Here is a 27,861-nt window from a genome sequence, read left to right as displayed (position 1 = left end):
TACGTGTTGCGCGGAATTCGACTGAAACTACCGCTTGAAACTTTTTATCGCGGTTTATAGGGGGTTAATTTAGTAGTTTTGAACAGAATTCTCTTTACACGTGCCCGATTCACATGCTCGTATCACCATCTTCTTTCTATTAATTGATCTTCCCGACGTTGATACAAGTAAGTGCGCGACGCGAAGGGTTCGAATTCGCGCAACGAGCATTTTAAATATTCGCATTTTCAATTGCGAATACATTTTCTAGAACCTAGATCCGCTGGTTTGCCGTGTCGTATACGTAAAATAAATGATATTCCTCTAATCTTTTTAGGTCATTCCATGTCAGGAAATTATCAGACGTTTTGAATAATCTACCGCACTAATCGATCATACATACTCGGTATTTCAACCAAGTGTATCCATATGTCACACGAATCTTCGAGCTTGACTTTCTCAAGAACAAAGCTTTATACGAGCAAATTTTATCCCGACTCATTTTTAGGGCAATCTCCTGTCCGATAGAACCACCCTCGTTCAGCGGAAAAATTTATCCAACCGCACGTGTATCCGAAAAACTGTCAAGTTCGATTCCCCTGAAAACGAGGCTTCGCACGAGGAAATTGTATCTGAAATTTTCGACTTATTTTTGCACACAGAATAATTTTCTGGCAGACTCACGTACCCCTATCCCGTAGAAAATCATGCAGCCGCGCGTCAATTTTGAAAATCATTAGCTTCGATATATTTCGAAAACGAAGCTCCGAATGAACAAAATTGTACTCCACATTTACGACGATTTATTTTACGTACGTAGAATATTTTCTCGTTAGCATTTTTCCTCCAAGCATTGTTGTTGTCCGGTTGTCGATCTTCTTCGTGGAAACCGGCAATTTAAAGCAAAGCTAACTGCCGTTGTTAGCCGGTTTGAAGATGGTAATTAGTATCGACTCGTATCGTCGTGTTTACGCCGTGGAAAGTTCATTTCGCGCGGAATACGAAACTTTGCGACGGCGAAGACGACGATGACGCGACGACTTACTGTACGCTTGACGTATTTAGTTGCAAATTTTACCAGTTAACCGTATCTGCAGTTTGGAATTCCTGTTCTGCCCGAGACTCGTCTTCTCTATCGCGAGATTCCACTCGAACAATGCGTGTTGATTGACTGACACTGGTAGTTAACAGCTCCAAGACGTTTATTTCTTGCAAACCTAGCGATTAATCGTTCAACGTCTGTTTAAGCCAAAGAATAGAATAAATTTAGGCCAAACATTTTATCTTGTCTTCGTTCTATGATACACTCAGCACATTTGGTAAAAGAATTTTATTTAATAATTTGTGTTTCACGATATACTCGGAATGTTTTGCAATCTGCCTTACGATACAGTCGATGCATTTGGTAAGGGAATTTAGTTTTCAATTTTGTTTGTCACATCCGGTTTATGATACACTCGAGACATTTCATTTTGTGACGATAACGTGCGAAATGTTTATTTGTTTATTCTCTAAATTCGGATTTTAATATTATTTTTTTCCAGCTATCCAAGATACAAAAGATATCGTGTACGAAAGTTACTCAAGTACCTGGACTGTTTAAAAGTTGATATTTAGACCAATACCGATGTAATATCTTTAAACGTAATCGCACGAATCAGATTTCCAGGAAATTCCAAATTACGAAACTCAATTTGTTTAAATGGAGCTGCGCGAGTTACATTTCTATCAAATCCCAAATTTCGAAATCGAATTTCTTTACACGAAAGTGTATGGAGGTAAATCAAACCGAATTGCAAATTGCAAAACTCAGTTTCTTTAAACGCAGCTATAGAAAGTACAATTTCCATTAAATTCGAAAATTCAATTCGTTTAGACGAAAGCGCGCGGAACGAATTTCCGCCAAATTCCAAATTCTACAATTCAATTTCGTTAAACGGAACCGCACGAATCAAATAATTCCTGTCAAAAATACAAGTTTCTGAGCGTAATTTCTCCAAATAGAATCGTCGGAAATACAAGATGGATACAGGCGTGAGAGGAGCTTTTCGACTTCGTCGATCAAGAACCGTTAATTAAACTTTATTTAATTAGACTAATTAGACACTTTTGCGATTGTCGATAGACGTTTCCACGTAAGTAACGATTCGCGTGTGACCAAATGGCGTAGTATTCTATAACGTCAGTCACTGTATATCGCGTCAATCGTGTTTCGAGTTTCCAAGCTATTTTCGTTGGCAGATCCTTGCAATTTCCTGCGAAACGTCGACTGTCACCGTGCTTCCCGTAGACCATCGGCAAATTTAAATATCGCCCTTAACATTTCAGATGCGTTAATCTAATTTCGCGCATTTGACTCGAGGGAAAGGACAAAATCCTAAAATGCAAGCGAAGTAAATCCGACTCAATTCGTCGATAATTCCATTATTCATCATCGTTAACACCTCACGCATTATTAATATACTGTGCGCCGACCAATATAAATCGTGATATTCTTTCGCTAGCGATTTTAAATTATTAATTTTCGTGGATGTTGAAGAGTTTGAAAGTTTTCGTTGCAGTTCGATGGTTAAATAAAGTCGGGACAGAAATATTCGTAAGTGAAACAGAGATATTACGTCACGACTGACCTCATTGTGGAATTCGAAAGGTTAGTTTTAGACGGCAGATAGTTAAATTTATCGTTAGTCGTGGTAAAAAAATTTTCATCAAATCCTGTGACGTGGAATCGCGTTCTATCCACGTTTCATCAATACAATAGGCAAAATCTTCGATTTAAATCGAATGTCTTTCATGATTTTCTGTGATACAGTAGTCTGCATATTATTTAAATACAACGGTTGCTGATAATGTAGCGGTATATCAATAATTAATGTCAATAATATTGTAAAAGTCTTTACGCGAAGATACGCGAATAAAGTTGGTCTCATAAAAATTTTTATATCCTTCTATAGATCCTACTAATACACGCATATTTTTGGAGTAAATGTTTGCTTTCAAACAGCTCTTTCCTTCGGTGTTAAAACAAAATTATATTTGACAACCGTTGGAATTTAAAAAATAGACGTCGCATCATTGAATGACTCGCAGATCTCGCTGTTTGTAGCAATCCGTTGGAATAAATTTTCCCATGCTATTGATATCGATAGGTCGGTATGATCATTCGATGAAGAAATTATATGGATCAGCAACGATTTGAATGAAATTTCGCAAATAGATATCGCCACTGGAAAATGAACAATTTATATTCAACCGCGTGCGTAAATACAGTGGAAAATTGATGAAACATTTAATAACGAAGAATACACGTTCCGTATGGGATAGTAACGCCCACTCGATACTATTCATAGAAAATATAGCGATAATTATCATTAATCTTGACACGAGACATGTTCGCAGTGTAAAACTCTTTACAAAGAATCTTTGTTAATCTACGATTAAATTAAATTCCTTCTCATCCGATTCACGTTCGTGTCACTAGTTTTCCTATTATATTTATCGTTACTTGGTTTCATGATTCAGACTTCAAACATATCTGTCAATCTAAGATTTTAATTCCAGTTTTCCACTTAATTCGCTCCAAATGTTTTCAGTGAGATTTATAGTTTGCGATGTCACGAGCCAACGTTGCACAACAATCGCTGATCAATCGTTCATTATATCGTACGAATCAAAATGAAAAATTTATCAGTTATCATTTAGCAGGAACTCGGAACAAACATTTCCTTTTATCCATTATTTTTCACCAATCCAAAACGAAAATTTATTACGTATTATTTTGCGCGAAACCAAATCAAAATTTCATTAATCATCATTTCCCACGAATTCCTTCTTCCCATTACTAAAATGTATCGTACACGAAACGATAATCTCAATTCAACGCATTCTACAGCCCATTACTATCATTGTCAATATTACGTGTCGACATGGAAGCCTCGACGTCGTCCGTTTCGAAGGCAGACGAAATCCTTCGCGTCTATCGACGAAAAGGAAGCGACGCACTCTGGCGAATTTAATAATTCCAGTCGGGGGTTACCCTTCGGGACCCACGAGATGAAGTTGAACACCGCAGCTTCAGCCTACGTAAGACCACCGAGTATACGAGTTTATACGAAGGGATACTTGTTTGAACGCGTGACTGTGTCGGTATACGCCGATGGGGGTTGAAGTTATTCGAAACTGCTGCCTCGTACTTAGCTGAGACGAGCCATCGAGCATTCGTTCGAGCAACGTTCGAGCAAAACAGAAGTAAAATAAAAACCACAGGTGAACATTTATAAACACATTTATAAATCGCATTTCCTATTTTTCACAGGTTGTCCACCAACCAAACTTCCTCGTTGATTTTGCATTCGATCTCGCAATTATGCACGCGCTTTCTGTACGCTTACAAATTTCCAATCGAAGATATCGAAATATCGCTTGTCACAGCAATTACGCTTCCAAACGAATGCAATGAAATTGAAGGTAACTAGCGTGGAAAAGGGAACATCAAATTCCTTGAATTTCGAATATGTTTCAGACATAGGGAAGGTGGTGAGCAAGCTTCGTCCGAGTCGTGGCTCAAGTTCGAGGTTCAAAAGTCACGAGAAAAAGAAAATGGTGCTGGTTACGTTACATTTACTCAGATTCAAGCGACTCAAAATGAAATTGCATATGCATATGCCTAGGATTGTAATTCTAATGATGCTAAGGTATAATCAGGTCAGCTTAGGTCAGATTTTTTGCACGTTCTGGAGCGCTCAGTCCTCCCAATTTTGGAACCACCATCTGTCTGCGTAATTTGAATATCACCACAACGTCCAAATTTCCATAAATCTACGGTTGTTTCCCAGCGAATGTTGCAAAAGGGTTAAAGGCGAAATCGCGATCCCATCCGCGTTATATCCCGGATTTACCAGGTTAATACCGTCGTCGACAGAGAGATCCAGCAAGTAAACTGTACGATGCTCGAATGGGTTCCTTCGTCGTTCGTTTATGCTGTTCGCTCGATGACTTAGGGGCAACCCGTAAACTCCGATTATCAGCGTCGTTTAGTCCAGCAAATCCTGCGTTCACGCGGCGGACAGAAGGCAGCTAAACGAGCACACCAACGAACAGGGATCTCTTTGTGATATTGACTCGGCTTATCCCTGAACGAAATTCCTTTAATTTATTAGACGACGAAGTGGAATATTAGAAGAAAAAATGGATGATACATGGAGCTAGGAAAATTTGTTTCTCCGATTCGAGGGAGATCTTTTGATAAATAGGAGAGTCACGAATTTGCGTATTTTAATGTTCTTTTTTTTCTGTTATGAATACATGTTTCTCTGGTTGTTTTTGGGTATTTCTCTCCCTCTCTCTCTGTCTCTCCTTTTTTTAAAGCGAACAGAAACGTTATGAATTTGTGTGTTTTGGTAATTTGGGTGTGAAAATTGTAGGTTCTTTTTATAGTGGTTGCGTCTTCTGTTACTGTGATTGCATTTGGAATTTTTAGTTAGCAGATAGAAATGTTAAGAAGCGTTAAGAGTTTGTATGTTTTAGTAATTAGGACGCAAAGATAGCGGTTACGTCTTCTGTTCCTCTAATTGTTTTTGGAACTTTTTGAAGAATTTGTGTGTCTTAGCTATTTGAAAGTAAAGATCATATTTCTTTATGGTAACCGTATCTTCTGTTCCCCTCTGCATCTCTTTGGAATCTTTCGATAAATAAAAGAGGTACGAATTTTATTCGTTTGTTTATTAATTATCAACATTTTGAGAATGAAGAAGTTCGATGGTCTAAGAACATTCTCGTATCTACATTTCCTAAAAAATTCTCTCAACTAATCTTAACAAAATCTGCTCCTAGAAAAATACATATAATACGACCAGCGATGATACCGATTCTTATCATTTACACAGAATAAACTTTATTACGAAACCAGATTAGAAAGTTTCCGGAATCGTCGCTAGGAGTTGCTGTATTTCTTACTGTTATCGTCATTCCGGAAATCTGCTCGATTCCTGTTCAATCTGTCCACTATACCGTGTAAACTTTAGTTGCGTACTTTACTTACTTTACTTGCTTTAGTTACTTCACTTACTTTACCTTTTAGTTTGCGTACTTTAAGTGCGTGACCTATAACAGCGATACTTCGGAAATGAAGTCGCGAACTCAGACTAAAGACGCGTAAACTCCTCGTTTCATTATGACAAATTAATCGACAATGTTTCATGGTGACCAGAGGGCAAGATTTCCAGCTGGAATACTCGGTTGGAGAGTAAGATGTTTCTGCGGCTAAATGGTTGCATTAAAAGTTCCTTCGAAGCGAAGTTCCCTTCAACTACTGTAGTCTTGGCTCTGCAAGTCTCCTGTTGATGGATATTGTTCTCCAAGCAGTCGTGTAACACGACGGGCAAGGAATTTCTTACGTGAACAGTGCAACACGGAGGGTTTAATAATGCACTGGAGACATGGCCACTTTTGTTTGCTCTTGAGTCCAGACTTAAGAAAAAAGTTGAACGTTGTCTCGTAAGGATGAAAGAATGATGGTTGTACCATATCCTTTTTACGATGAAAGAAAGTATTGCTTGGATGTTATATTTTTAACGACTTTCTTTTAAAGACAGCGATCTACGTATTGCGATAATTTTCTTCTTGTTCATGAAACAGCATCGAACATATACGAGAAATTTCGACTATTTTGCCACGTTGATTCTTCGATATCAACAATTCATAAAAATCGATATTAAAACATCGTATACACACGCACGATGTACCGAATCGAACCTCTATGAAAAGATGCATATAAAAATCAAATTAGATTTAAAGTCAATTAAACTCGACGCACAACTTTTATTTGAAACGTACTTTCTCTATGTATAAATATACGTAAATCCGATCAATAAATTTGCCAAATACAAATGCACAAACATATTCGTATGTAGATACGTATGGACACATAGTAAAAATAGCAACATTCTCATCACTGGAAACCTGTCTTCCTTTCGAATCAAACGTTGTCCAAAAATACCAACTAAAATACTCCGTACATGACGTAAAAGACGAGTACAGGATACATAACCAAAGTGGGACAAGTACATCGATAGAACGTCGAATACTGCCAAGACACATTCCGGACGAAGGAGGCAAGGATTTTAAGGGACTGCAGGAAATCTGTAGACGAAAAGCTGGGCCAAAGCTCCCTCTCGGAGGAGTTGGCGAAAAAACCTCTCGCAGGAGCACATTAACAAATACCATCCGACCTGGTTTCGTCTTCGTCGAGCCGGAGAAACGGCCAATAATCCAGCTAGATCTCCATACGGCTGTTAACAGCTCTGTCTGACCGATCGTACAGTCGGTGGAAGCGATACACTGAGATTTTCAATGTAACAGTTTCCTCGTCCAATAATCCTCGGTTCACCTTTACAGTCAACTTTTGCTGGAAAATTGATGTCTTAAAATTGACGATCCTTGATCGTACAGTCGGTAGAAGCGATGCACTGAAATTTTTGAAGTATTAGTTTCCTTCAACGTATTACTATAGTAGTTCTCGGTTCACTTTTCGAAAATTATTTTTAAATTTTTAAATTTCACTATACCACTTTCGTAGAGATTGGACGATATGATCTTGCACGGAAAGGTTGGTGAGATGTATCACAAAGATCTGCGATGATCGAATATAAAGACACGACGCAACCGTTGCGTCTTTGTATTTATGAGTTTCGGTGATATTGAGATAGAATTGGGATTAAATTAAATTAGAATGAAGAAGGTCAAAAAGCGATGAATAGCGAACGTCGTCTAGAGAGGCTTCTGATAAAAATGTAAATATACAAGTGGAATAATCGCATCTTTTTCACTGACTGTACCCGTCTATCGCGAGTCGAAGAAAGGTTGGCTGGCAGAATCTCAGCAAGAGGGTCAGAGCAGGGAAAAGGGCGACGTTGAAAGTTCGTGAAAGGATATCTACGGACTGGTTTTCATTTGAATATCGGGGAAAGGTCTGTAGCAGATAATATGTTATATATTGTGTCCTACTATGTGCTACGATATTGTAGCAGTTAAGCTTACACCTTATCGTCCGATGAAGAGAGTTCGCCGAGCTATAGATGGGAAAGTCATGCAGCGAAATGATGCACGTGTTATTCAATAGGACGATGCTTCTAAGAATTCCATCATATCTCAGCCGTACAAAATTCTAAGCACCCGTGTCAATCGATGAAACGTTAATTCTACGAGGAATGGTAATTAATAATTCTAATAATTCTGGTAATAGAAGAAATATTGCCATCAAATTTATTGGAAATTTTGCTGCAAAATTTGCGCCAATAGCATTGACTATTGAGTCAAAATAATCACATCGAACTTCCTAGTGTTACAACCATTTTATATTACCGATATAAAATTCTTTATTAATCATCCACGAGCCTTCGTTAAGTCTCCACGTTCAAATCTCCCTCTATCGTCAATTTTTCTTGGAATTTTCTCGTAAATTACCGTCGCAAAAATCAAGTCGAAACTATATTCCCGCGAATCGATAAAACATTAACTCTACGAAAAATGGTAATTAATAACTCAAGTAATTCTATGATAAAGTATCGCTAGCAAGTTTGTGTTAAATTTCGCTATAAATTTACGATAATAGCACGGAGCAATTTTCGTTAACGGGGGCGAAGATAATCATAGTGGTCATTTTAATACTAAAACCATTTTATATCGCCGTGCTAAAATTCCTCGCTCGCCATCCACAAGCCTTCTTCGACCCTCCATCTTCAAATCTTCCTCCACCATCAATTTTCCTTAAAGTTCGATCACCATTCACCCTCGCAAAATTCAAACCAAGGCTACGCTACCCATGTCATTCGATAAAACACTGGTTCTACGAAAATACATACCTCTGAATTCCACTTAAATTCGCGATAACAACACTACCCTAATTACTGCATTTTAACTAATCCACAAAATTTTCGATAATCTTCACGAACGAGTCCTAACAATTCCAGTCCCTAATTCAGCGCCAGTTCTTCCCGGTACCAAAACAATTTCATGCTAGCGATGTGAAAATTCCTCGCCAACCATCTACGACTTATCCTCGACCCTCCATCGTCGGATCTTCCTCCATCAGCCATTTTCCCCGTAATTCGATCACCACATCGGACTGGCAAAATTCGAACGAAAGGCAGTCCGCTGGCGCGAAGGAACGCGGCAATTAATCCTGATCCCTGGCGGAAACAGCCGGAATCTCTTCTCCGCGAGTCTCGCGGAAGAGACGAGGTGGTCGATGAAAATGGAAAATTCGGCGGCTAGGAAATGAGAATGCCCGCGGCTGCTGGGTAATAACGCCTCCGAAGACGATGAGGCGGAAGTTTCGGAAATGGAAAGGGCCAGGGGCGGAAGGGTGGGGGGTTGGCTAGGGGTGCATCGTCGGAAGGGGCTTGGGTATTGATTTACGGCGCGGAATTTCGGCTGATTACACGTGGCAACCCCCGCAAAAAAAAAAAAGAATGAAAGGAAAGAAAAAAAAGAAAAGAAAGAGATCGACAGAGCCGCCGATATGGAGGCCGCGAACGAGTTGTATAACGGGACCGCCGTCTCGAGTGCAGACCCTTCGCGCTCCGGCGAGCTCATCTCGTTTCGCGTCGGATAATTTGAATTAAGTGGGAAGAACCGGCTGCCCTCGTTGAATACGTACACCTGCCTTTTATCGTTGTAACTGCGGTCGTTGTGAACTTCGCCACGGGATCATACAGAATCGCATCTTCTTTTCGAAAGCTCGTACGTTAAGATTGCGTTTGAACGCGCCTCCAGACTACGTTCGATATAATTTTGTGTTTCGCGACGTATCGATTGGTTGGTTGACTCGGGATGTACGGGACATTGGTGATATTTATATGATTCTTCAATTTTACGTTTGGTTTGAAACGTTTGAAATGTTGGTCTTCGTCGATATTTTCATTTTACAATTTTTGATTACCCATCTCGTTGAGAAATACGTTCTATGTAAAACTGATAAAAGGGAATAATAACAGTGGACGTGGTAATCGTATGAAGAGAATTTACATAAATATTGCAGAAATTCACACGGCTAAATATTCACAATTTAGTATAACGTTAATTATGCTAAATAAACTGCCATCTCCAGTACTTATCGAATTATTTCTCTTCCTTTTCCTCTTCGTTACTATTGCCCGCGAATTACCACCTTCATTTGTATTACAATGAAGTAAAACATCCACGTTGTAATCCATTTTCTGCTCAATTCAGACGAATCTTACATTTTATCTGCGGAGCTGCCTACAAAATCTAAAGTTTTAACAACGTTCTTCATAGTCTAGAAAAAGGTTAATGTTCAGTGTAGCAAGAATTCTCTTTCTGCTTTAATTCATAAAAATTCACTCTCGAAAGGCCAAGAAAAATCTTTTTCTTTAAGCGTCTTTCACGTGCAGCTATAATTTTATCGGTGTAACGCGTGTCCGTATTAGGTATAATCTTATCGAAGTCTAGTTCTTTATCTTATATTGTACGTTAAAGCAATTCGTGTAATTTATGCTTCAATTCATATTTGTATCTGTAAAATAAATCGATAAAAGAATTTTATTTCAAATGTGAAATGTGAAAATCGACGATAAACATCGGCCTTGCGCCTACTGAAATATCCATTATCCACTGGCTGGACTAATTTGACGAAGTCCGAGAAACGCGAGGAAACTTGGAAACTATGAATTTTCAATTTATGCATGTTGACAGTTCACCATATGATTACACGATGGCTTGCATACAATTTCTCGTTGCTTCGCTAAATGCAAATGGTTGCAAGGCTTTGCATCAGATTATCCAACCGATGACAATGAATGCCAACGATGATGGTTCCGTCGGATTTGCAAGATTTAGCCACAGATTGCTGTGTTTATATGATTTATCGTTTCATCGATTACCGAGACAACTTTAATTCCGGACTTTATTCCTCCGTTCGATAATTGCTCCAGTTAATCGCAACTTGCCAATGAAAAGGAATAGTCTTATTCTTGAATTCACATCGATACCACGTCAGAAAAATTATTCAGCGTCGTGCAATGACTTCTACGTATCAATTTTATCATTTCTTTCTTCCTCTCTGTGACATTTATTTGTCAGATTAAAACCAAGCATCATCATCACCGTCAACCTACTGTACGTAATCTTTGATTTCTCTGCAATTTCTCTGAATCGTAGAGTGAAACTTTTGATTAAACGTATAACGCGATTCTACATTCTTATCGCAGATACACGCGTGCACGTGTCCCATGCAGTATCATTTTGAATTATCTTTCGCTTACAAGTGACGTCACTTTTTCCCCTTCGTTATCTTTGCTTCACATTGACTCGCGGATTCCTATACAGCGGCTGCGTCCACAAATCTAACGTATCGTCTAATCTAAGATCACGATGAACATATGCGCACCTGCTACCTATCATACGTCATACACGTGTCACGAGACGCGTATCTCCGTGTGATAGCAGCCTAAAGCGGCCGTAAGAGAGTCGCTCGCGTAAAGCCAGGATGATCCCTTCTTTTCTTTCTCTCTGGCTGCGAAACTCACCTTGTGTACAAAGAACTTGCGAAGAACGGCGGCATTCGGCGAATGAAAACAGCCTCCGACCAACGAATCCCCGTAATTAACATTCTTATTTGCCGTAGGCTCGGCTGTTCCGCTAGATGACGGAAGTTCATCGAGGAACCGGACGAAGAAGCCGAGCGATATTGTCCGCAGAAGAGGTCGATTAGATAATTAACCGACGTGGAGGACCGGTTCCCAGTGGATCTTGCCTGTTCTTTCGGCGAGCATCAGCTCCGCTCCGAGGATTCCTCTCGACTGTCTCGCGACGCCATTGTATCAGGAACGTGGCCTTTTCTCCCTGCCAGGTTTAATTAAAACTGGCCAGGGAGAACGAGTCTGTTTATTTTTCACCGTTTATAGATGGACGCAGATTCGCCCGGATACTCGAAGCTTTTCAGACGCTCCATAGTCGCTGTGCCACGTGAGCAACTAATCGGTTGAAACGGCACACAGACTAAAAAGAGCAGCGTCATATGGTCAGGCGAAAAGGCCGCTCGTTCGACGAAGATTTTGGGCGCCAGTTAAGGTTGGGGGTTGTTCAGCGAGGGTTTGAACTTTTCAAGTGTGTGAAAGGCGAATGGATATTAGAGTGGAGGATCGCTTTTGTGGGAATGGAGATTTTCTGAATCTGATCCACGCGGAGACTAAATTTAAAGAATAGTGTCAGGTGAAAGGATCACCTGCTCGATCAACATCCTTCGGGTTACGTAGTTAGGGTTGAAGAGTCGTTTGGTAAGTGGCACGGGGTTTCTAGCTAGTTCGAACCAGAAAGTATGAAACGTGGGAAAGGTGAATGGGAGCCAGGTAGAAAGTGGAGGATTGTTTTTGTGGGAATGCGAGTTTTCTGAATGTAATCGAAATCGAGTCTCGATTTAAAGAACAGAGTCAGGTAAGAAGATCACTCGCTTGACGAAGATTTTTCCGGACACAAAGTTGAGATCGAAGAGTTGTTTGGTAAGTGGAAAAGGTTTCTGGTTTGGTTCGAACATGAAACAAAACGAAAATTATTTTTGTGGGAATGGAAATTTTCTGCCAACACTTCCTGTTAGTCTCTTCTCGAATATTTAATATTTTGAATTTTAGAAGCGCCCAAAAATTAACAAGCAAATTGTAATAAAATTGATTTTAACAAATTTCATACATTTTTGTAGACGATAAACGAACAATTTTACAACGGTCATAGAAGACTGAATATATTCTCGTAACATTGAGAAGATCATTTAAAGACGCGCAAGATATTCAGCGAACGAAAGTAAAAATTACGCTCGAATTTAATTTGTGGCTTAATGAAGATCGAATTATTTGAAATGAATAGAAAAGATTTCCGATATCCGATACTGCTGCTGAATTTATCAGAAAGAAAGAGCCGGGGTTTCGTACTTACTACGTACTTCTTTTCTTCGAGGTGCTCTGTATTCAAGAAACTGCCGCTGAATCGTTATTATTGCGCGTCTTCTAACAAGTGAACTCTTCCTAAGTGAACTTGCCGAAGAGGTAATTAGATCTCCGGGAACAATGGGGAAGCCTTGAAATTCTTCGGTGTAATTCCAACAGATTCTGTTAAAGAAAAGTTCCGATGCTACGAAACTAAAGATAATGCCCGAAATTCTATAAGTTGTTTCGAATCGGCTCCAAACAGATAAATGTTGTACACAGTGTACTTAGTAAAACTCAAAGTTCACATTAAACAAAGCTATTTATATATCAGAAAGAAAGAGAGAGAGAGAGAGAGAGAGAGAGAGAGAGAGAGAGAGAGAGAGGGAGAGAGGAGGAACGGAAAAGAATTTCATTTAAAATGTACCGAAAACAGATGCACGTATCTTTAAAGCTTCTCTTTTGCGAAAAATATTTCTTTGTTAATTGTAATTGCATTCTGTAAAACAAAGTGATGAAAAATATTTACGGATGCATGCGAAACTTCGAGATATAAAATTTTCCCTAGCTCAGAGGTGTATCTACATGTTACAGTTACTTTTTACCGACGTGTAAAACAAAAGTAATTTGCATTCGAGCGTTTAAGTCTACGTTTAGCAAGCCAGCAACAATCTACGCTTTTCGTTCGAGCTACACAAAATAGGAAAAATGTGTTCCGTTCCCTCTGTCTTTAATATTAATTTCGACAGAAAAATTCTCTTCTTTAGAAGGATTTAATTGTAATAAAATTTTGTCTCCTTCCCTATACGATACGTTCATCCCTTTCATTTTTCAAACGCTAATCCGGAATAATGGGATAGATTGAATTAAAATGGCTTGCTCGCGCCTCGACAGTATCTTATTTATCACAATCTAATTTCCGCTAATTTACTCGTAAGCTCGCATTTAAATTTGTTAAGCACTTAAACGCCACCATATTCTTTTCAACGATGCAGTACGACGCGATCCCTATACTCTTTTATTACGATGGTTCCGAATAACTTTCCATTATCAATTATCCCGTAAACAATATTTCAAGCATCTGAAAATATCATTATTTCGAATATTCAAGAGTTTAATCGAGTTTCATTTCAAATGAATTCCCTGCAGCGCAATATAAGACGAATTATTATTCGAAATATTGAAAAATAACTGCAACTTTTGCCATTAATTTTCCATAACGAAATAATATGACGATGAATGTATAATTTCAAATGAAATTTTCAAATCGATCACTTGACCGGGCCTGGTAAGGTTAGTGTTTATTCCTACGCAAAATGTCCCTAGATCTTCGATATTACTTTTGATTACAGATGCTACGTTGCATCGTAATTCACGCGTTTCGTGCGTGCATTATACTAGGATTAATTACGCAGATGTTTCCATTAAACGACGTGCGACAGAATATCAGACCCCGTGATCCATATTAAACGTCGTGCTAGGGAATTTTTCAGGGAAGCGCCGACTGAATAAACGCGGCTCGCTCTTTATTAGTAATTACACGCATGCACAACATTTGATCGGCAAAGCATTACGTGCCTGGCGATGTTAATACGCGCTTCACTCAGCTCGATATCGATCTCGTGTTAACCCAATTTCGAATCGAGTTTTCTCGTTTATGAAATAGTGAATTTATCGAGCGAACGGAAAAGTTACTAAAATGACGTCCGTGAAATAAGCCCGGTTTTACATTACGCGAGAAACGATATTTAAGATCGTTTAAGGGGGATTATTGATCACGTAAAATACAGGTATTCAAATATCCCAAGCAGGAAAAATCCAGTACGCGCAATAAAATTAATATTCGCGATATCGTACCGCGTACACTTTGTTCAAAGGTAGTGTAGGATCTTTATTATTTACTAGTTTATTTCAAATGGATTAAACAGGTGTTGGTTAAACAGGAAACGGTGGCTGTTTAACCTGAACTAAATACAATAACGTGCTATAACTTAGACAACTAAATAGTTAATTTGCAACTCTCGTCACCACGGTCCCAACGCTCTCTCTCACGCGGATCAACACTAGCAACACTCTCTCAACAACGCAATTCGCACTCTCTGACTTCTCAACTAACACTGACTGTTAATTCGTCTTTCTCCCTTAGCATCCCTTTGTCTTCTCGGCACTTAGGCTTTATCGCGATATTGTTTATGGTTCACCGGGTGTCTCTTAGACCTTTCGTCCACGATACTACAATAGAAAATCTATGAGCGCGATAGAAATGATAAATAATCGATTGAAAGACAACGAAAATATTTCTGTTGCTTTTAAACAATTAGAATTTTAGTCAAGCTGCAGCTCCAAGTATTCAGAAATCTATGTAGTTGTTAATAAAAATGTAGTTTTAACACAACATCAGACGTTTGTTAAATTTAAACGTCATCTTTTTTTCCACGAACTTTTAACTCCAAGCAGATAACTTTTTTATTCTTTTTTCCAGAGCGGATACTGTTAAATAAAACTGGCAAATATACAGTTTGTATTTCGTTCTGATTAATCGTTCTGACTTCTATACAATTACATTCGAATATATGAATATCGATTATATTTCCAGTTATTTAAATAGACTGATTTAAAACAGTCTCTCTGTGATAGCTAATAAATCATATAATGAAGGCTAAACAACGAGAATTAAAGAGTACAGTAGTTTTCTGCTAATATTCGAACAACAGGTTTAATTGTAAAACCTTCCATACGTCATTCTTCGCAATTAATCTCCATATATTAAATAAACTTCCTAAAAAAGGAAAAGAAAAATAAATGAAACAAAATAAGAAATTCCTAAAGTTGAAGATCAGATTGAAGATATAAACTGCATCTGTAAAATGCAACAAGTAATTTCTCTCGCTTCCAATGAAAATTTAATTTACCAACTTCTTTCGCTAAAAACAGAATTTGTATCCTACCTTTATTCGGAAAAAATCAACGTGCACGTGAGATTTAAAGAAATTTCCAGATCCTTTGGCGAACCATACTCGATCGAATCCTTTTCTTCGCTTCTGCGAAGTTTATTTAACTCGATGGGAATCGAATTTAGTCGCATGCCTCCGGAACGTTTGTTTGATTCAAACCATATCGAATTCTTCCGTAATTCACGACGATCCGTTTAATGGGGAGAAAATTGAATTTCTCCGTAGTTTCTGCAAGACCAGTTTCGCTCGTACGATATCGTCCAGTTTTACCGAAATTGGGATTCTTTTAACTTCATTTCTTTTTCTTTTTTAAATTGTCGAATTCTTCCATTTTGGAGAACCGAGTCACTTTCGTTCGACAAGAAGTTGAAGAATTTGAAGAAGAAGATCCACTTAAGATCTTCATGTATTATTGATATAAATATTTACGAATGAAGACGGACGTCACGTGGAAGAATTCGACGGTATGTGCCATTTTTGTTCAGGAAAAATGAAAAATATGAATTTTCAGTTGCGTAGATAAAACACTTACCACGATAACTCGATATTCTTCTTGTACGATAGAGATATCTGAAAGAAGAAAAGGGAAAAATTGTATTAATTTTTGTAAAAAGGTAGTCGAACCATATTAATTTACATAATCACGTATCTATCTATCTATTTCCAGTAGAAATATTTCGTTTATTTCTTCTCATTTTTAAAAAATTGTTATTCTGTACGCTGTTTGTCCGAGAAATTCTTGCAGGTTTCAATGTCGATATTCTACTAGTCTTTTTTAAATTACCTCGACATCTTTTTCTTTTCAAAAGTCTGAAATAATTAATTAAAATTGTACTTTAACTGTCTTCTCATAATTTTTAATTCACGGAAGACTATAAACATGCGTTCGAAAAGATTGTATTCGACGTTAAACAGCGGAGAGGGAATCGTCCTCCTTTCGCATGCCCTTTAATTCCTTATTTTGGCTAACGAAGTACACGTTGCCCAGAAACCTAATCGCTTTAACGAACAAAAAGAGACCAACTGCAGGCTCTCAGTCGGCAAACATTTTCGTCAGGTTTCTTTGTGAAAAAGTGCCGCGTTTCCACGCGTCTGGTTTGTTCTTTTCGCGACATTGTTTACTTTAGTTTTCCAACAATTCGTTTTTGTGTTTCGTGATTCGAATGAAGAAAAGAAAGAGAGGAATTGAAGTAAAAGACAAAGAGAAATAGAGAAAAGGATAAACGGGGAAGACAGAAAAGGAAAAAAAAGAGCGGAGGAAAACAATAGTTTGGCGAAAGCGTCGATACGAAATTGAACAGGAAATTTCGCGGGAGAGCAACTCGGTGGTAAACGTGGCTCGTTTTACATCGAACAGGAAATCGAAGTTATCGAGTTTTCTCTCGCGGTAACAACCGTTTCGATAATCCGGCGGGAGCGGGGCACGGGGATGAAAAGGAAAGAACGAAAAAAAGAATGGGAATTCGATCGACAATAAACGCGAAACAGCTCGAATCTCGACTAACGAATTTCAATTCGCTGAAAAAACACCACGTGTGTTTAATCTGACGATTTCTGTTCCGCTTGCCAAAAAATTCCCGCAAGTCCGAGCGTGGTCGAGGACAGCTCTTTGCTGAATCAAAAATCTTGAAAAATAAAATACACGAAAGTTTATAACGTGTTAGAAAAAGAAAAAAAAAAAAGAAAAGTGTTTTTAAGCGATTTGACGTACAAATTAAATACAAGTTTGATATATATTTTTATGACGTTAATCAACATCAAAATTGGAATATACAGGGATACGAAAATTTATCCGGACAGTGAACTATTACGAAGATTCAAATTTTTATCTGTATAACTTAAGAAGAGGAAATATTATTAAATGCTGTGACGAGCGTTTTATTTTTGACATTCTGTAGATTTTCGCATACTATGGACTGTCACTCAAAAGTTTGCAGCATCGTCTTCGAAAGAGAGAAACTTTTTCGTAAATTTTTTCGACGAATAAGAGTATTATCGTTAGACTGCGGACTTTTATAAATATTCACGTTCTCGAGAATACAATCGAAAAAGTGAAATCTCCATGGAGAACTATTTTTCTTGCCAAGTATTAATGGAAAGAACCTTCAACATTTTATATGTTTCTTCATTAATATTCACATTACAGTTTGCACTTCTCAATTTCTTCTAAATGCATGAAGACGTTCAAATTGAAAATTCTATTTGCTTAAGAATTCGTCGTTTCCTTCGAAATCCTAACACGTTCCAAACATTGTCCAGAAATGCGTAAATATCCACAATATAGTAATTGTTCAATAATAAATAAGAGAGAAATAAATAGGACAAAAAGTTGATCTCACGAAAAGGTAAGAATGACGTAGGATTTGCAAAATGAGTTTCATCATCGTCGGTAGAATATCAAGGATTTGGCAATGCAAAACTGACGACGGTTTACGCGCGCATCAAAAAGCCCCGAAACAAAGACGGGGGGAGGTAGGAGGGGCACGCACGCGCGTGGAATTTGGCACAATCAATAAACGGCATTTGGCATTGGGCGAGTTTGATTCAAAATTGCAAGACCACCGGCGACGCTTCCGGTTCCTCAAACGCAAGATTTACGCGCGAGACGCCGCATAGCGCCATCATCGCCACTCTATTCTCGCCCCGCGATGATGCGCTGTTGAGCGAGTTTGTCATTCCTTTGGTCACTTTTCAAATAATTATGCAACATATCATTGCCGAACTGTATTTGCTCAACGTGACTCTAATGGACGTGACGATATTCTTCTCTCGTTATGTATACTTTTTGTTGGCGAACGTTAACCCACTGAGAAATTTCGGCAAAAAGACAAACTTTCAACAACAATTCTTCCATTTCCATGTTGATTAATTTTCCATGCAATTAAGAACCTAGCAATTAGTGCGCTGTTGCAGTATCGGGACCAACGCCGAATTCCCCCAGCGAATTTCACAGATAAATAACTAAAATAAACAACTAATAGCAACGAGATGAATAAAATAAAATATACAGAACGTATATGTACGGCGTCCAAATTCGATAAAATATGCGGAACGTATAAACACATTATTGGGTCGTATAATATATTTAAGCTCTAATATACTTCGACACACGATATATTTGAACTTTAATATACTATTTACTTGAACAAAACAATATGTAAATCATTTACACATTATGCATTATTTTATCGCACGATGATTAATTACGTTGTAACCGTTCCTTAAGAAAAAGGTGGCTGTTCACGGTGGCTCAAGTACCAAATCTTCCACGTGTTGCATAATATGGCATATATTGTTACATATATAACGATAGAAAATGGTTAGCAGGCAATCGAAGCGGCCTTTAGAATGCGTCACGTGCGTGTGACGTTTGGCAGCAGCCGTGGAAAGCAACTAGTGCGTCACACGTGTGTGACGCATGGTAGCGAAAAGGTTAAATAACGCAAAAATCCGATCTTCGTTGTAAATCGCACAAAATATGCATATCCAATAAGTTGGAAATCTCATCAGCCAACCCTTGTCCTCGTCTTACCACGATCACTTACGTAAAAGTATGGCGACAGAACGCGATTAATTAAACTTGCGCCAATTATTTCAAAGTGACTGGATGCAGCTTCCTAATGCCATGGTGCACAAAGCGTGTTCGAAGGGACCCGGTTGTTGAAATCCTGCATTCATTCGAACCGGCAGTCAAAGAATTGTTTCAGCGAGAAAAGGAATTGGACAGCGATGGAATAAAGACACGGCAGGCCAGACGGAATTGTTCGGGAATTACTGAGATTACTCGAGGAACCAAGGGGTTGGAACAGGCTGGCCGAGGATCTCAAATGCGAAATATCGTTGACGACGAAGTACCAAGAGCCGAGAAATTCACCTGTCCGGCGAAATTTTCATCAACGAAAACTACAAGGGAGGATGTTGGTTTAGATGACACCATTTATACACATAGATACACTCCGGGACAAAAATGAGCAGACAGGTGGTAGTTAAAAATAGATATCGATAAAGTTTCGTTAAATGTACGTATTGTTTACGCAAAAATGTCAACATTATCTTCGATTATTTATTAAACAATTTATATATACTGTATAGTATACTGTAAAGATATACGAAACCAATTCCAGCAGATGATTGTAGATTTAAAAACGATGAAAAAGGTTCGTATAGACACATGGTCCGGCTGTTTGAGTTTACGAGATGTAATCAAGTTGCTGTTCTGATTTTACGTTATCTAAATACAATTACAGAAGATGCTCCAAATGATCATTTTGCATTTCAAGGCAACCCGGTAGGCGTCTTGTCATGGATCCGGTTACGCTGGTGCGCCGGTGTTTCCCAAGTTTGTTGGGAAGCTTCTTCGATTCCGAACCTTGGAATTTCAACGTTTCCGATCGATCTATTTGCGCTCTATTTGCAAAACTTGTTATACATATCTCATAAACGAAGACAAATGCAGCATACGTTCATGCGAACCATTTTCAATATTCTTAGGTGTACGATCATTTGGCAATGTGGGTCACGCTAGTGCTAGTTCGACTACGTTTCATTGGTATCTCTACTTTCGCTACCTGTTCATTTATTTTTCTTTCCGACTGTATATAGCACGTGGTACGAGCCATTTGTATTATTTGGTGATTTTTCCGAGGTGAAAAAAGAGAGGAAATAACGATGGCCATTAGTTGGTCGTAAAATTCAGAGAATACGAGAGAGTCTCGAGGGGCACAGAAGATTGTTTTTCTGTCGAACGCCGCCGGAAATGAAGAGTCCCATGGACCTCGGACTCTTTAATGCACTCAGATAAACGTGGAATGATGTAAAAAAAAAAAAAATATATATATATATATCGAATAGAGAAATTGTAGTTCTACCGTGAAAATAAATTTGCACACGATTTTTCTTTTCTTTCCTTCGTTAAACACCGGCCTCGTCGGGCGCATTTAATTTCAACGAATATTTGTTGCTACAGGAAGTCAAAATATCTATGAAGATTGATATTTTAATTTTCATCAGCAAGCAACGAATAATATGTTCGTTTTCTTTTTGAGATATAATTAATATCACGTTTCTGACATCTATTTGACGCCAATTAATATAATCTAGACGAGTGTCGATCAATATCAGAGGTAATTTTGAACAAAAACATATCAAACTACGTAACACGTACATTTTGCATAACCGCAATAATCGTACAGTATACTAATTATTAGTTACATATGTTTCAACCTAAACATTTATAAAGTCGGTAATTGTCAATATGTAGGTAACAATACGTTGTGTCTATTAATCATTCTCGTCGAATACAATTTTGAAGTTTATAAAGATTCTTCCCATAAAACTTCCAGCGTCATATTTCTCTTGTACGAGACCGGCTCTTAACCAAACACTCTATTTTTCAATCAAATTGTATCTTTTTCTCGAAAATGAGACTTCGATAGGAAAAATTCCATCGCACGATCTTCACTTATTTTCGCACGTACAGTAACCTTCTGCTAATTAATTACCTGTATCTAATTAATTATCTTAGCTTTTACAGTTGAAGTATACTTGATAGATTTTCCAACTCGATTTCCTCAGAAACTAGGCATGTCGTGTGAACAAATTTCACTCCGCGTCTTCGACATAATTTTTCAATCTACAAAACTCAATCTTTCCCTTAGTTACTTTCCCTGTGTACGCAAGGAACAGACGAAACTTTGCATCTAAAATCTTTGGAACAACACGCGAGGGAGGAAATGAGAAACGCGTCGCAAATCACGTTGCAACGTTTCCCAACGCTCGTTGCTGTTACAGGTCTGCCGATTTTTCCAACGGCGTGACAGCAGGTGGACGACAAATCATATGCAACGAACGAAGCGATCGAACGTTGCCAGGCGCGTGTAAAAATCCAGCGAGAGATAATCGAGAGTCTGGATGGGGTGGCGACCGGCCGCTTCCAGAGCCGGCAATTTTTATTCGAAGGGGCGAGCACGGTAAAATGCGATCGGGACGCCCGAGGATATTTACGCGGCAAGATGTCACAGGAAGTCGGTGTACATTTGAATTCGCTGGAGCTCCTCCGGATTTATATTGCGATTCCACGTCGCCGAAACGAAATGTCCTTCCGCAAGACCCTGGCTATCGCTTTTAAACTGTTCGGGACGACGAGCTTGTTTGAATCGGGCTGCTTTGGATATATGGAAATGATTCTTCGTTTGTCTCGTCGAATATTTAAGAATTGTTGGAATATTTGAAAATTATTGGAATTATTAAAATTTCAATTTCGCCGAGATGTCGAGAACGAAGAAATTGCGGTTCTTCGGATATTCGGAAATGACTACTGATATGTTTAGAGCGTGTTGAAAAGCGATTCTTGCGAAAATTATTAGACAATTTTACGATTATTGAAACGATGCCAAAGTTATTGGAATTGCAACCATTGCTTCTTATACTTTCGATTATATTAAAGACGTTCGATATTTTAAAGAAGCGGATGGAAACGTTCAAAGGCGTAAGAAATATTAGGATCGCCGTTGAGAATTGATTTTTTAGTAGAAATGAATTTTCCCATGAATTTGAAGTATTATCTTCCGCGGAGATTACGAAACTTTTTGAAATAGGATGCTTGGGAAATTGAAAGAAAAAAAAAAAAAGAAAAAGAGGAAAGAACAGAGTCTGTTCCAATGGATCTGAAGTATCGTTTCGAAAAATTTCTTAGAATTAGACACTTTTATCGGTTGTAATGATCTTTACGATGATAAACGCGTAATTAAATAATTCATCGAATAAAGAATAAAATATGCGAAAAAATATTGCAATTTCTTTAATGTACTTATACTTGCGAATTATTTTTTTTTCAAGTATTTCGCCGAGCTTATCTGATCCTCTTCCTGAAAGTTAGAGCACAAAGTTTGATCGCACGCGAAACTTGTCATAAATTCGTCTGTCGTACTCCTAGAACGTGGCAACTTTGTACGCGATATTTTCGGCGATTTTCACACTGAATCGTGTAGGAATTCCACCTCGAGACTGGGTATGAGAATCACTTTCGTTGAAGAAGAATCGTCTCGAAGAAAGGAGCGAAAATATGTGGAAAGATAAAGCAACGCGGAGAATATTGCTAGCTGTACTTTGAAAAGCAGTATTTCCAGAAATAGAGAATAAAGCGACGCACCTAGTTCCATTTTTTTTTCTTTTTTAATAGCGAACGAACTACATTTTATAAAATTTACAAATATAAAATCTAGAACTCGGAAAATTGTACTAATTACTCGCAGAAATATCAAGTAATATATTGTCGAATTATTATGAACGTAATGTCCGTCGAATCATATGATACGATAAATAAACACGTGGACGTAAAATCCATATGAAAATACAAATTTCAATAAATAATATTAATAAGATCGATAAAATACGAAACTTTGCGAAACGTTTGCTTACAAGGAACAACATTTTATTCAATATCGTACAAGCTGCTTTCTGCAACGTGTTCATTTCTCCTCTTTGCTTTAGAAATTTTAATCTCGAACAGCAACTTCAATTTTCCAAAGAACTTTGGCTGTAACGTAAACAGAAAACGCAGATAACACAACGAAAGATAAATTTTCGCCGGGAACAGGCAAGTTCTTTAATTATGATGAATAATTAATCTACATGATTAAGGAAAAGTTGGTGCACGTTTAGCTCGTAAACAATCGAAAAAATCTCGGTTATTAGTCATCGGGAAAAAGCGTGGGAGGGAAAAGTTTGAAAGTGAAGGAACTCAGTTGGGCAAGAAAGTTTCACGAGCTCTCGAGATAGAGAACCGGTGTCTGTTTCCTAGTTTCCTGCTGCTAAATGACAGACATTTTCGAGTGAATTAAACGTAGTCTCCCTTTAAATAGCGGCCTTTGCCGCGAGTTCTTCGCGTCTTGTTAAGATCTCATTTCCCAGACTGAAACGCGCAAGATTATAAAAATATGTACATACCGTATTCGTGTTAATTTTTACCTGATACAATTTTTCATTTCATTCTATTTGTTTCTATTGTACCTCATAATTTTTATTTATTTATCCTTGGAAGTAAAATTCATTCCAAAACCATTCTAAAAAGTACTGTAATTTATAACAATTACTACTGTCTTTCAGTTGAACTGAAAATAATTTGTTACTCGATAATATCAGTATCTAAATTAATAAGGAATAAATTTCGTCGCTGTTACACTTTCCTTGCACAGATAAATCCCATCCTCTCGGTTTCGACGATTTCACGACGAATAAAAGGATCGTTGGATTTGTGATTCGTAAAATTCATTTACATAGAACCTTGCTTCATCGTCGAAATTTGATCAGATAGCATTGTATTTCAATTTAGATCACAATATGCCTATGAGAATTTATACATAGGGTGTCCAACAATCGCTGATACACAATGAAACGAAAATGCACGATGAATAAACCGATACTATTTTTATCCTTATTTATATTATCTCGGTTTGCAGATATGTCATTTTATAAATCAATTTAATAAATTTATCAGAAATCGGAAAAAGTTGGAAATTTCCTGCCCTACGACACACCAATATCACTTGTTTGTGAATGGAATCGAACGAATCGAATAATCACATCGAAACACGTACAGTAGATATATCGATTCAATCTATTCGCATCAAATATAATATTCAACTTTGAACGGGAACATTTTCAAGCAAAGGGTTAAACATAAATGTTATGCGAGAAAAATTCACGTGGTTGTTAGCCGGCGAAGGAGATCCGGGGAAAAATCAACAGAAAACTCGACACAGGCATCCACGCGATCACCGACACCTCGCAGTAGTTGGTAATTCTGTTTGCACGGCAAATCTTTCCCGTTACAAGTTCGAATTCGTTTCGGAGCATGCGAATTTAGTCTCTTTGGAGGGTAAATTGCGAATTCAAAGTTTCTCGCGAGTTTCATGCCGCTTGCGCCACGGGGACAGCCCGCCACCTTCTCCGCTTAACATTTTCCACGGCTATAAAACGAGAAACCGCCTTTTCTATTTAAAGTATCGGCCCGGAAACTGTCGACTTTTTCGTTTGTTCGAAATAAAATTCCACGCGAAGAAAGATGGTCGCTACATTATGAAGTTTATCGAACTTTAATACGTCGATGGTCGCAATGGCCATTTGTAACCACCCACGTTACCAAATTTCTTCGAACGATTCAAGTAAGATAAGTTTCAGTTGCAACGGACTGAACAATTTTCAATAACGTGAATCACTTGCCTAACATCGTCCAACTTTTATCTTTCACACTCTCATTTTCGATTAAGAATTAACATAGCACTCGAGTGTCTCTGTTGTTTTTGAAGATATGCAAGAACTTTATTAACAAAAATTGTTTAGTATAAGATTATAGTCTGTCTTATCTATACGAAATTTTGTTCATAAAGTTGCCTCGTGTCTCCGAAAGCAACGAATTATTTAATTACTTTTTTTACTGAAATACTATAATTAACTCGAACAAGAATTACTAAAAAATGTATCAACTTGCCACCATTTCTTCTAAAATTCGATCTTCAATCACTGTTTTAATAGGTAAACTATAACCCGACGATTTTAATTAACGAACAAATAATATCGCATATATATAGAACGAATAATAATTTCGCTGTGAAAATTCAGGATCTTTTTTCATAACCTGCCTTGCATACGCCGAGCGTTTAAAACGCGTTTTATTGAAGCGATAGATTTTCGATACGCGACTTTCCTCTCCATAGGAGAGAATGTGTATCATGCCCGCACACTTTGAAAGCGCGTTAACGTTCAGGAGGGGCTGCCTCCTTTTGTGATTTTTTTTTTTTTTTCAAGCGCGTGTCTTTGTGTCGTGTGTTTCAAAGCTTCGACCATAAGCGGGGGCTTGAAACGAGGGGTTTCGACTGAAAGGTCTGATGAAATATGTCTATACATGGAGAAAGTGCTGTGCCGGAACCAACAACATGCAGAGTGACGTAATATTTCCACGAATGTATTTTTCAATTATATCATTCTATGCTAAAAATCCTTTCTAGATCAAAGTTTCCATCCAAGAACCAAATTCCAAAGTTTCCTTTGAATATAATTCTTCGATGAGAATTCTTTATATTCGATTATATATTCAATGTTCGAAATTCCTTTCAAACTAAATTCTCTACACTCGACGTTTCCTCTGAATCTAACTCTTCGATAAGAATTCTTTATATTCGATTATATATTCTATGTTCGAAATTTGTATAAACTATATACTCTGCACGTTCAACGTTTTCTTTGAATCTGATTCTTCGACAAAAACTTTCCTTTTATTTATTTCTTTACCAGTTTATATTTATAAAATGGTCCTATTAATAATAAAGTCGTTAGTGACCATCGAAATCAACACGCGATTATACGTTTACAAGAGGAAACGATATTTAGTAACACGGAATCGAGTAGGTTTATCGGTCTGATAAAAAGTCAATCGCGTTACGAATACTCTCAAAATCATTCGCGTTAAACTTCATATCGGCTTTCATGTTGCAGTTATTTCTTTCAAGCGAAAAATTAAGGACAGTCCAGAGGAATATAGTATAGTCGTTGATGATTCGTAAAATTGACATTTCAGTTGGTGGTCGTTTTGTAAATTTTGTCTAGATTGTACTCTTCATATTTAAAACTTCAGCTTCTGAACATTTCAGCTTCTCTCGTATTTTGCGCCTTTCCAGTAAAGTTATCGTCATACAGGATGATTACGAGATGGTTCAATATTTTTGATCGAAAAACGAGAGAAGAAAGGATGACACAAAGAAATAACAGAACCTTCAATTTTCTCGGCTGTTTAAAATTGTTGTAAACTGGAATTTTAATCCAAAAAGAGTAGTTAGCATACAATGTAAGTACATTATTTTGCTGATTCAATATACATTAATATTTTTCGACGGATATTCAATTCTTCCGTACTATTCATACAATCCATATTTTCCATTCGACCAATTCTTTAGTCAAGAAATATTTCCTTATTCGATATTCTTCACTCCAGTCCCCTTTCTTCCTCATACTCTTCACTCATATAAACACTCTTTCCATGATAGCTGCAAGAACTTCAGTTTTCTCGACTGTTTAAAATTGTTGTAGACTGGAATTTTAATCCAAGAATAGTAGTTAGCATACAATGTAAGTACATTATTTTGTTGATTCAATATACATTAATATTCTTCGACGGATATTTAATTCTTCCGTACTATTCATACAATCCATATTTTCCATTCGACCAATTCTTTAGTCAAGAAATATTTCTTAATTTGATATTCCTCACTCCAGTCCTCTTTCCTTTACCAATAAATATTTCTTCATATAATCCAATCTCTTCACTCATATAATCACTCTTTCCATGATAGCTGCAAGAACTTCAGTTTTCTCGACTGTTTAAAATTGTTGTAGACTGGAATTTTAATCCAAGAATAGTAGTTAGCATACAATGTAAGTACATTATTTTGTTGATTCAATATACATTAATATTCTTCAACGGATATTTAATTCTTCCGTACTATTCATACAATCCATACTTTCCATTTGACCAATTTTTTAGTCAAGAAATATTTCTTAATTTGATATTCCTCACTCCAGTCCTCTTTCCTTTACCAATAAATATTTCTTCATATAATCCAATCTCTTCGCTCATATAATCACTCTTTCCATGATAGCTGCAAGAACTTCAGTTTTCTCGGCTGTTTAAAATTATTGTAGACTGGAATTTTAATCCAAGAATAGTAGTTAACATACAATGTAAGTACATTATTTTGCTGATTCAATATACATTAATATTCTTCGACGGATATTCAATTCTTCCGTACTATTCATACAATCCATACTTTCCATTCGACCAATTCTTTAGTCAAGAAATATTTCTTAATTTGATATTCCTCACTCCAGTCCTCTTTCCTTTACCAATAAATATTTCTTCATATAATCCAATCTCTTCACTCATATAATCACTCTTTCCATGATAGCTGCAAGAACTTCAGTTTTCTCGGCTGTTT

At 37.5% G+C, this 27,861-nt stretch overlaps 1 protein-coding gene across 1 annotated transcript in view; it reads right to left on the bottom strand.

The window, feature by feature from the left end:
* The window catches only part of LOC122575859 (poly(rC)-binding protein 3), a 188,371-nt gene that overhangs the window by 117,722 nt on the left and 42,788 nt on the right, over positions 1-27,861 (bottom strand). The window contains exon 2 of the mRNA XM_043745341.1: positions 16,404-16,441. The gene's annotated coding sequence lies outside the window, so the exon portion shown is untranslated. The remainder of the gene's footprint in view (positions 1-16,403; positions 16,442-27,861) is intronic.

This window comes from Bombus pyrosoma, linkage group LG15 (genome assembly GCF_014825855.1).
Source record: "Bombus pyrosoma isolate SC7728 linkage group LG15, ASM1482585v1, whole genome shotgun sequence".
NCBI lineage: Eukaryota > Metazoa > Arthropoda > Insecta > Hymenoptera > Apidae > Bombus > Bombus pyrosoma.
Note: the sequence above shows the minus strand (reverse complement) of the source record. Positions and strands in the feature narration are given on the sequence as shown.